The sequence below is a fragment of the Leptonychotes weddellii genome, chromosome 9, assembly GCF_054177405.1.
Source record: "Leptonychotes weddellii isolate Sample4059 chromosome 9, ASM5417740v2, whole genome shotgun sequence".
NCBI lineage: Eukaryota > Metazoa > Chordata > Mammalia > Carnivora > Phocidae > Leptonychotes > Leptonychotes weddellii.
In genome coordinates, this window is record NC_138377.1 from 33,150,745 (window position 1) to 33,163,111 (window position 12,367).

Consider the following 12,367-nt stretch of genomic DNA (forward strand, 5'->3'; position numbering starts at 1 on the left):
GTTATCTTTTCATATCTATATATATAATTTCCTTTTTGTGGAATTTCATATTTGTTAAAGTTCTGTGTTGCAAATTGAAGGGATGGGAGGTTTCAGACATGTTGAAGTTACTGCTGTGTGGGCAGATATATCCACTTTCCTTCTTAAAGGACTCAGTTTAATATAAATAACTGGACAAATGAAAAGAAACCTGTTATCAGGGACATCTTTCACATTGGTAAAGAGACAAACTGAATGCCAGAGAAGCTTTAAGATGCCTAGGTCTGTGTTTTTCATTTTTTCTTCTGTTGACAGTTAGATACATACATCGTATGTGATAACAGGTACAAACGGTAGAGTTTTAGTCACAGGAAGTAGACCTAGGAGAGGAGATGGTACCATTAACTTGCGTATAGAAAATGATGTTTGAAAGAATTCATTTTTAAAAATCAAGAAAAAATTGCGTTTTCAGATAATATATGTAGAAGACATGATGATCATACTTAATACTAGTTTTCTCTTTCCTTTGGAATGAATTAAGGACAAGTTTTTCCTATGAGATTTGCTCTTTCTAAATTAGACCTTTCAACTTTTGTTTGGGTATTATGTGGATACTTCTTGTTCCTTTTAATTTTCATTTGTTTGCTTTATGTTTATGAACAGACAGGTTGAAATACATCAAAATGTACCATTTATAGCATGGAAACTATCAGAATCTGCCTTTGAAAGTAGATTTTTATCTGCTGAACACTTAAGAGTGAGGAGAAAGGGGATGTGAAAAAAAAAGTGCACTTTCATAGCTCAGAGGAAATCAGAAAACCTGATTCGTTAATGAACATTTACTTCTGTAACAATTTGTGAAATTAGAAGGTATTATAAGAAAAACTGGAGTGTGGCTAGAAAATATCCTCAAAATTTAGCCTAGGATATTTCAGGCTTCTATTTTTCCCCATGTGAACTTTTTTTTAAGATTTTATTTAATTATTTGACAGAGACATAGCGAGAGAGGGAACACAAGCAGGGGGTAGTGGGAGAGGGAGAAGCAGGCTTCCCGCTGAGCAGGGAGCCTTATGTGGGGCTCGATCCCAGGACCCTGGGATCATGACCTGAGCCGAAGGCAGACGCTTAACGACTGAGCCACTTAGCCGTCCCTGAACTTTTTTTTTTTTAGGGAGTTAGAGTCATAAATGAGTTTCTGAGGTTTATACTTGAAATTGGTGGAAACTAAATGAATTTGATTACTATAAAGATGATATTTCTACTAGTTAGTAAAGATGAGCTCTTATGAGTTTGTGGGGGAGAAAATTTTAGCTAAAGGTTTTGCTAGTGAAAATGAAAAAGTCTTTAAAGGCTTTAGGAGAAAAATGAAGAAAAAACTCTAGGGATAAAGCTAATCATGCTTGAAATACAAAGTTGAAAGGCGTATGGATTCTTCAGTAACTTTTTAAATCGAAACTAGACATGTAATAGCTATTAGCATGTTTTTCTGGCAAAGGACTTTTTGAGGAAGCCAATAAAACTTTTTTAGGTTTAGAAAGAATTTTAAACTTTATTATTGTTATATTCATTTCTTGCGGCTCAGGTAAACATTTAAATTAGAGCTGAACTGACCACTCATTGGTTTTGTGGGTAGTGAAGAGGCATGGGTGAGAAGAATTTGGTGTTATTTTAAGATTTTGTTGTTCCTTATCTCATTTTTATTTTTATCATGGTAAAATAAACCTAACAGAAAGGTGACCTTTTTAACTATTTTTAAGTGTGCATTAAGTGTGACGTTCAGTACATTTACATTGTTGTACATCCATCACCACCATCCATCTCCAGAACTTCTTCATCTCCCCCAGCTGAAACTGTATCCATTAAACACTAACTCTCCATTCTCCCCTTCCCTTACCCCTTGGTAAGTAACCACCATTCTACTTTCTGTCTTGTTGAATTTGACTACTCTAGGTCTTTTTGTGACTGGATTATTTCCCTAGCATAATGTCAGGGTTCATCCATGTTGTAGCGTGTGTTAGAATTCCTTCCTTTTAGGCCTGGATAATATTCTGCTTTGTGTATGTACCATATATTATTCGTCCATCTGTCAGTGAACACTTGGGTCATTTCCACCTTTTGGTCATTGTGAATGCTGCTATGAACACGACTGTACAAGTATCTCTTTGAGCCCCTGCTTTCACTTCTTTTGGGTACATGCCCAGAAGTGCAATTGCTAGATCATATATATTTAATTTTTTGAGGAATTGCCAGACTGTTTTCCACAGCAGCTGTACCATTTTACATTCTTACCATCAATGCACAAGGGTTCCAATTTCTCCACATCCTCACTAGCACTTGTTATTTTTTGTTTTTTTGATAATAGCCATCATAATGTGTGTGAAGTGGTATTTCATTGTGGTTTTGATTTGCATTTCCCTTATGACTAATGAATGATGTTGAGCATCTTTTCATGTGCTTACTGGCTATTTGTATATCCTTTTCTCGTTTTTTAAGTGAAGTCTGATAATATGAAAAATTTCCAAGAACTCTGCTCTCCAGGAATATGATTTTTGTGAACTTGTGTATTTTGCCAGCGTGGGAGAATTGGAGAGTAACAGGACCATGTAGTACTAGATATATCCACAGCTTAATTCCAGACAGAATGAAAGTGATTTTTGTGTAGTAAGCATGTTTTGGGAAAATATTCTGGAAAGCATTCCATAAATTAGATTTCCCTATCTATAGAATAACAAAGTACAGTCAGATGTAGATTTCAGAAATGTTTATTTGCTCTTGATTTTTATAGAGAATATAAAAAGTTTGTTAAATGACATTTGTTTTTCTTACAATGGATTGAATTTTGTGTGTTGTCTTCTCACTAACTTTAGGAAGTAATTTATGGAATATAAAGAAAATATAGGAGGAATTTCTTTATTTTATTTTTTAACATTTCCTTAGGAGAAATCAGAATAAATAACGTGTGCATGCCAAAGGATAGTTATTGATGTAATTTTCTGTAGTATTGCTTTGATCAAATTGCAAGGTTTGAGTTAATTTTATTTGGCAGTATAATATAAATGGCAGTTGAATTTTGTGGGTTGCATTAAAGAATAAAGTAAAATTCACGTCCTTAAAATCTTTAATTTTAGGGGAGTTTGAAAATGGAAATTGTATAATTTTGTAACTCATCTTTTTAATATATAATTTTTGAAAATTGAAACATTGGGTATTCATTAATGATCACTTGTTTTGTGTGTATGCATTATCAGAATGTTTGTTATGTGCATCATAATATTTGACTGACTTAAATGTAATACGGCCATTTGCATTTTATTTATTGTTATTATTTTTATTTTAAAGACTTTATTTCAGAGAGAGAGGGACTACAGAGGGAGAGTGAGAGAGAGAGAGAGAGAGAGAAGCAGACTCCCTGCTGAGCAGAGAGCCCAGTGGGGGTCTCAGTCCCAGGACCCTGGGACCCAAACTGAAGGCAGACTGAAGGCAGGTGCTCAACCACCTGAGCCACCCAGGCCCCCCTGCCATTAGCATTTTCAAAGTCTCTTCAGTTGCAGAACTTAAAGTGAAAGGAAAGTTTCATCTTTTTTGTCTCTTTTCTCATAGGTGGGGTTTTGAAATTTATATCAACGATGTTACTTTCTACAGAAAGCAGTGCCAGCATATTGTTCTGTGTACATAGCTGGCTTGTCCTCAGCTACTTATAATAGAAATAGAGACATTTGAATTTTCTCCATCTTTATATACTTTTGAAAATGTTTCCAGAGAGTCCTAAAGTTTTTGAGCTTGAAGGACTTTTACTCAAGGGAAATTTAGTAAAGGTGTCAGTGCTTTATGTGAAGACTTGGATGCTTTCCTTGTGCCTACATGGCATGACACAAAGCAAGCCCCGACAGTTATCTATCTCAATAAGGACAGTTAAACTAAACATTTAGGGAATAGACACACACATATTTATCCTCATCATCATCGTCATCATAGTAAGTAGTGCTTAATAATAAGTAGTAGTAGCCGTAGTAGTACTACCAGGTTCTGTAATTAGTTCTCTCCCCACCCCATCCTCCCATGCCCTGTTTTCCTTCTTTCTTTGACTTTAAAAGCTTATGTGAGTTTAGATTTGAGTGAAGTGTTTTTGAAAAGTACCACCTCTTTGAAGATGGGATTATAATGAGAGTGTGTCATTATTTCTAGCCTCATAATTCATTATGTTTTTGAGGCATTTTGCTAATAGTTCGGACATTCAGTATTAAACATTCCAAAAACTGTGATGACTGGAGATACTCTTCAGCAGAAACTCTGCCCCTTGGTGTTAAAACTTTTAGATCAGTAACAGTGTGTTTCTATAAATTCCTTCTTTAATGAAAACCTTTTTTTTTTTTTTTTTTAAGCTCTAGGCTTGTGATTCAGTTTACATTTTTATTTTTTAGGGTGACAGTTTGTGAGGATTTTAAAAATCCCAATTTAAAGCTAGTGTTGATGCTTTTCTAATTTGTGGGTGGGATCATTCTTTTTCATCCATATCTGCTTTGTGTAGTGTGTAAAGAAGGAATATGCAGAAGTAATTCCCAGTTTTTATAATGGGTTAGTGCCCTAAGGTGGATTAGTTTCTTAATGAATAATGTCCTTTATTTTAGTGTTTACCATTTTCCTTGTACTGTACAGTGTCATATGGGGGAAAGCACATGGGCCTTGTTGCTTGCAAGACTCCTGGCTTACTCACTAGTTGTGTTCTCTGGGGCAAGTATGTTAACTCCCGAGAGCCTTGGTTTTCTTGACTATCAAATGGGGATGATAATAGTCAATAGATGTGGCAGTGCCATATTCAATAAATACTAGCTACTGTTATTTAACTGGGATTTTAGAAGTTAAAATATGAATAATGTGGGATTATTATTTCACTTTTTATATTTTTTCAGCAAAAAATTGAAATTGGAAATTTCTCAAAAAACTGAAACAAGACCATAGTTTTGTAGGGATGAATCTTTTTCAACCAAAAAAATGGAAGAAACCGTTTGCAAATGTATTGAATTTAGTAGACTAGTTATTTTAAACACCTTTGTTTGGAGATCTTCACCGAATTTGTTGGTATCCTGCTACATTTTTTAGTGTATTCTTTTTTAATTTATTAATTTTTGAATAGATAGTGTAGTTATATGGTTCAGATCTCAAAAAATACAAAAGGATGTATAGTGAAAAATCTTCCTGACTTGGTTCTCCTACTTGCTCTTCCCAGAAGCAACCAGTCATGATATTTTTCTGTAGAAGATAAAGACATTCTTGAACCCTTCATTGAATTTGAAATGCATTTTGCAGCCTGAAATTATATGCACATTTTGTGTGTGTATATCCATTATTTATTTATTTATTTTTTAAAAGATTTTATTTATTTATTTGACAGAGAGACACAGCGAGAGAGGGAACACAAGCAGGGGGAGTGGGAGAGGGAGAAGCAGGCCTCCCGCGGAGCAGGGAGCCCGATGCGGGGCTCGACCCCAGGACCCTGAGATCATGACCTGAGCTGAAGGCAGATGCTTAACGACTGAGCCACCCAGGCGCCCCTGTATATCCATTTTTTAAATGGGAGAATTACATAGTATTTTTCAGATTCTCAAACTGGTGTTTGAATCAAAAAAGGTTAAGAACCATTGATCTAGGTTGTACCTTAGATTAATGATGCATGTTCTTTTGGCAACTAAATTGGCATGTGAGTGTGTGTGTGGTTTTAAGAAATAATCATAAGTTTTCCTTCTGAACTAGAAGAATATCTATAAGTTAATAGGGTTAACACTCAGCTTTGCAGCCTTTGTGACAATGTGGCAATATTTTTCTTTTTGGGAAGAAATTATAAGATCTTGCACAAAACCAAATGTGAGTTGCACTGTTTTCATGTGTGAAAGATTATACTTAGTTCTAGTGAGGAGGTCTTTCATTTACTTTTAGGGGGAAATATTTTTTCTTTATATATCCTAATAGTTTATAGTATAGAGAAAATTCCCATACAGAATTGTATGTGGGCCAAAAGATACTGAGAATAAGCATACCGATTTATTAATCATTTAAAAGTAGGATAGCAACTTGTGTTCATATCCCATTTCATCTGAGTATAATTACTGCTTGGTTCTTAACCTTGGGTTCGTGGATTTCTGGTTGGGGATAGGATATGGGCATTGTGAATGGGCTTTCAGGTTCTAAGACCCTCCTAAAATTATATGTAAAGTTTCTGTGAGTGGGCGTTTTTTTTGGAGAACAGAGTTTACTGCTTAACTCAGATTCTAGAAGATTTTGCCCTACCATTCTTGCTCTTTCTCCATAGTTAAGAGCTTTTGGGTTAGACCAAAAGGTTGGGAATTGTATTCTTATTTTCTGAGTATCATGTTAGCTGTATGTGTATACATACACACTGGACACTTAACAGTAAACATGGTAAGCTATAAACAGAATTCATCATAATGTGGGTCTCTCCAGGATATGACTCAGCCCAGGCATAAAATATTGAGGTGTTAAATGAATCTTTTCATAAGGCGAGGTATCCTTTTCTACCTCGAACTTTCTTCCCCTGACTTAGTGTCATTCTTCAAGTTTCATCTAACCATGGGACTTTCTTAGGAACTGTCTCTCCTGACTTTTAAAAATAATCTTCTTTGAAGTTCCTATCAGTCTACTGTTTCTTGCATTGTATTTATAATCTGAAATTATTTTCTCTTTGTTAGTTCACTTGTGTGTTGTCTCTTTCTCCTGCCCCTTTAGAATATAATCTTCAGTGTAGAAATATTGTTTCTCTACGTCTAAGGCTTAGATCAGTGCCTAGTACATAGTTGGCATTCAATAAATATTTGTTAGTTAATTAACATTGTTAGTTGACATCTAAATTATTAGTAATAATAGTATAGGCATTTATTTTTTCTTCCTGAGTACTAAAATTTTTTCCCCAAAATCCAGGTCATGCAAGTTTTAATTTATAATTTACACAAAGTTATAAACTTATTTAATGAAGACTTTTTAAAGGATCAAATTGCTGAGTGTTCACTTAAAATCCTGAGTGAGGCCTTATGCTTTGGTAATTCCTAATGTCTCAGGTTAAGAACAGAAGTATCTTATGGAGAGAGGATGGAGTGGATTTTATGTGTGACATACTAAGTAAGAGTGATTCCTTTTACTTAGGGGACTCATCACTTGGCGTTTTGCAGCAGATGTTAAATACAGTGGAACACCTTTTTTCTGCTGATGTTTGAGGACTGAATTGTGGGCTAATCAAAGCACCAGACTTTCTTTCTTTACATAGTTTAAGAGGGAATAGCATATCTGAATATTATAATGGGCTTTCAGAGCAGGGTTTTATGGTTAAATTTTCTCATCTTTAAAACTTGTTTTATAATAATGTTAGCTCTTAATATTAATTAGATTTTGTAGTGCTTGCAGAACAGTGAAGTTTCTAGATATTTCTAAAAGGTTGGGTAAGGTAGTTCTTTGGTTTGTTTGCAAATGATGGCATAACATCCTTTTTTACTACTTAAAACTACTTTTCTACCCTTCGTATTTGCAGATTTTCTGAAAACAAACATGGGATCTTATTTTTATGTTACAGTAGAATTAAACATGATGAACATATTGATTGGACAATGTAATAATATTATTCTGTTATTATATTTTTGCCCAATATGTAACAATAAATACCTAATACATATAACATATGTTATCTAAGTGAGGCAGGTGGTCTCCCTGAGGTAAGAATGGAGGCCCTGGCGTCGCACACCCCTATGTTTGAATTTTGAGGCTATTCATACCTGTGTGACTTCTAAGCAATGTTATCTTTTATCTCCCAATTGGGAGAGTATTAGAACCCACCTCATATAGTCAGATTAAGTGCTATAAAGAAAATAAAACATTTATCTCAGTGTTGGATACATAGTAGGGGTTGAAGAATATTAATTGTTATAATTGCAGGAAAAACTATAATAGAAAAATGCTTGCCTGTGTTTTTCAGTTGATTTCTATTCTCTTAATACTTTACATGGATTATTTCCATTTAAGGAAGAAAAATATGGAGCATGTAGACCTGTGCGAATCAGACTTTTAAAGCCAAAAGGAGAACTAGTTCTTACGGAACAATCTCTGCATTACTATTTAGTTAACATCAGCTTCAGACTGGCTTCTCATTTCAGGAATAAGAACATAAAGTGGCTAATGTAATTATTTCCAAGGGAAATTCCATTCGTGAAGGGTTACCAGGTAAAATTATTGTTTGATAAGCTTATTTTGGATGTCATCTACTAGGATAGGATCTCTAATCTTTTGTTGTCGTTGCTTACTCATATCAGTAAAAATAACATATTTGTTTATACATTGTATACATGTGCTGTTTTACAAATACAATGCACATTAAGAAAATACACAAATGTAGAAAGTTAAAAAAGATGATATTGAAATATAAAATGTATAGATGATCTAATACTTAATTTTGGTACCTCCTTTTCCTTTACCCAGCCCCGCAAACACATGCACTGGCCCTGAGCACATCTTTGTTTTGAGATTTTTCTTGGGAGAGAGAACCTCTTCAGCTTTAGAGCCTTATTTTGTAGCATTTTGTTTTAAGCCAGAGAGATGTGAAGAATGCAGTGAGAAAACTTTTCTTTACATTCTTGAGGTTTTTGTCCAGGTTTTTAAATTTGTTGTACTTTAAAGAAACAAAATCTGAATTGAAGATTTTGCCAGTTTAAGAAGTATCATAGATGATTCTTTGTTGACAGCTCTTACCTTGCTGTTGTTGGGTGGGTTTCAGAGGGCCCTTGACTCTCTTGAAATTCCAGGCAGTATTTTGTGTCTCTGGGCAGAGGTTGTCATTTTTCTGGACAAAGGGTTCAGAGCTTTCATGAGATTCTCAAAGGAGTTTCCCTGAAGGCTAGGAGCTACTGCTTTGGGTGGTGGGCATCGGTTTCCTCACTTGAGGAGAGAATTTCTCATACAGTCCCTTTCTGTAGAAGGGAGATCTCTTGACAAAAAACTTCTGCATGTCTCTCCTGACCTTTAGTTCTTTTTGATACCAAACAGAATTTTTTTTTTTTTTGTGGGCACCAAAGCAAGGTTTATTGAGTAATAGCAAAGTGATAGTACAAACTCCTGAGGAGGGAGGGGACCCGAGAGGGTGCCCCCAAACAGAATTTTTAAAGGTGTTTGAAGATAGAAGTTATTACATGACTCCTGTGTGGTTGTTTGGAACTTTTTGATCAGTATCATTTGAAAAATTAAGCTGAGTAAATACTACCAATGGTAAACTTGAATGTACCTGTAAAAAAGCATTTATTCTGGAAAAGCTGTGGACCTGGAAGAAGCCAGGAGGAGAAACTCAAGTTATCTTCGCCGGTAAAGAAATAGTTTAGCATCCAACGAAGGAGAAGAGAAGCAGCGTCTGTAGGTTCCGCCGTGTACCAGGTGATGTACTACATGGTGTCACATTGAGGCTTCCCAACAGAACCAAGAACAAGGGATGTTTGTTGTTAACGGAGGCTGTGTAACTTGCTCATCCCTTCAGAGAGAGCCAGGATGGGGGACCCCAGGCCTGTCTGGTTCCAAAGCCAGTGCCTTCTCTCTTTATGTGTATGAACATAGGTGAGCACTGGAGCTAACCACCATCTTGCTCATGCAGTACTAGGTTGATTTACCAAGTAAACCATTTTACTACCTCTTGCAAGAACCTTGAAAATTGTGAGGAGACTGATGATGAGGAGAGAAGTGGAGAAGAGAAGAGGACTAGCAGCCAGGCTGGTAGCAGCACTGTGGGTGGTGGGTGGTGATGGAAAGAATCATGGAAGAGCAGCAGGCCTCAGAGTTGGCTCTTCAGAAAGGCCAGGCATGCTGCCAAGAGGCAGGCAGGAAGGGTAGCCAGTACTTCATAATGGCAAGTGTGTGTGTGTGTGTGTGTTTGTGGGGGGGTGAGGGGGAAGATGCCACCTGGATCCTGTGGGACTCACGCTGTCATGGTAAAGTCACGTCCATCATGGAATGGTTTGGGTTTGGTAAACTGGTAGCAGTGTGGCAGTGGTGTTCTTTGCCATTCATCTTTGTGTCTTTGGGAACTAGCTTAAGTAGGAAAGAGTGTGGGCTCAGGTCTAGGTGATAATCTGGCTTTGTGAACTGAGCTTAGTTATTTAACATCTTTGGAGCTTTAATTTCTACTTTCGTCAAATGGGACTCACAATTCCCAAGGTGGTTGTGAGGAGTGAGATAATGTAGGTAGGTTGCCTAATGTATGGTTGGTTGTGTAATAAATATTCCTTCCCTTATCTTTCTGTCTGTCACTGATCTTTCTTTGAGTCGCTCCTGAGGACCTAGATCTTGTTTCAGATCTTGTGAGGGAAGAGATCTGGCAAAAGTTCATCCATTTATGTAGGCATCATGAAGAACTTTTACCTTATGATGATGTTACATTTTAATTTAATTAATGCATGGTCGCCTCGTGCCTGGAACACTGTTCAAAGTAAAATGTTAAAACATTAAAAAACATGGAGAAAATTGGGAGTTGGCAGCATTTCAGGAAAAGTACTATCTTCTAATAAGGAAGATAGAGGCTTTGGAATTAGCCTTTTACTGGAGTGCCTCAAGAAGACAACATCTGGAAATGGAAGGAGATACCTCCTTTGCCATTTGTTATAAGGAATTCAGAGTGAGTTCAGGCTCCTGAGGAGCTACCTATCTTATATTAACAGTTTGGAAATCCTAGCAAAAAACACTTTTCTTTCTGAATGAATATTTTGAAATCAAGGACATTGGTAGTAAAAAGGAAGTTCCTTTTGAGAGTCAGAAGCCAACTTTGTTTCATTAAGTTAATTTTTCAGAAAGATAGTGATGCATCCAAAGGACTGGTGTTTTGCCCTCATTTGTGAGCCAAAGTCAAAATGAAAGCAGATTTGAACAAAGAACTTCTTAAAAGTTAAAGGAAGTGTCGGTACTCTGTACTGCACTGTTTTCATGCATCCTTCTGTCTTTGCCTCTTCAACTCCATCTGCAACTGTTATAACTAACTAGTATTCTTGATGGTAACCAGTCATCTAGAAGTAATATTCATTTCACTTTAAGAAAACTTAAAAGACATCATTTTAATCAAAAACAGTTGAGTTGAAGTTCTGAAACTCAGTAGATCTAAAATTTATCTGACATGTGGCTGGCTCCACCGGGAGATCTGTCTCTAAGGTTTCAGGCATAAGTAGCTTTGACATAACCTTTGGCTGCTGAGGAAACTTTGTGCTTTACTACCTAGATTTAGTTATTCCTTAAAGATGTTGGATAGAGCTATATTTTGTTGTATTTAGATTTATATCTTAACATGTAAAAGGCATTTCAGCTAATGGTGGAATTTATTTAGGCTTTTCTGGTTCAGTGGGATGTTCTAGAAATAGGCTTAGGAGCGGCAGACTCTGTACTCATACTCTCGAATTATGATGAGGCTTCAATGAAATGAATTGTGTGCAAATATTTTTCAAAGTGTGTATGAAGGAAACAGCTCTAAAAGGAGTCTATATATGACCTGGCTAAATAGTCTCCTCCAAGAGCCTTATAGTCTCATTTTTGTAATTGTTCTGTGGGCTGTGTGATTCACTTCATTCACTCATCAGATTTCTGCTGAGCAGTACGATGCACCAGGCACTGCCCTGGCAACAAACACAGTGGTGAGCGAAACAAGAAGGTTGATGTGGTTCTTTCTTCTCAAAAGGCCATTGTAGCTGGAGGTCAGAGATTGATGGGGCTACTTAGGTTGTTGGAGCCAAATCATTCTGGCTGGGTTGAAGTTTGTCCTTGATCCTAAGAGCATTTGTATGTATCTGTAAATATACGGTCGCTGAATATAAAAATCACCCATAAATCCCCTACCGAGTCATGGAGAATAATGTTTTCCCCTCATGTTTATATATTCTTGTGTAAGCTTAAAATTGTTTTTGTTCTATAGGATACTTAATAGTGTTATAATTACTTTGAGATATTTGGAGTTGGAATTTTAAAACAGTCTCTTGTTATGGTAACATTGTGCTTGTCATTTTATAATACTGAGGTTTTTTTGAAAACAACTTAATCATTGCTTGCTTAAAAAAGCATTACCAGTTTACTTTCAGGGTATAAACATGAAATGTACAAAATGTAAAAAACATACCATGTCCCTTTAAAACTAAGTAAAATCCATCTGTGGGTCCACCCATATGCTCTGTAGATGGCACTGTATTATTAAGTACATGAGCTTAAGTTTTCATGTGTTTTAATTCACTGTTTTATGAACTGCTGTTTGGAATAGTGGGGGACATAATACAATAGATTTATTTCACTAAGAGAATAAAAGTTTAGAAGATTAGACCGGGAATTACTGTCAGCACCAGTTGATGTTCATTAAATGAGAATGCAGGCAACA

The 12,367-nt window shown here is 36.0% G+C and overlaps 1 protein-coding gene across 5 annotated transcripts in view; it reads left to right on the top strand.

The window, feature by feature from the left end:
- The window catches only part of PPP2R5E (protein phosphatase 2 regulatory subunit B'epsilon), a 147,485-nt gene that overhangs the window by 3,020 nt on the left and 132,098 nt on the right, over positions 1-12,367 (top strand). The gene's annotated exons all lie outside the window — the stretch shown is intronic.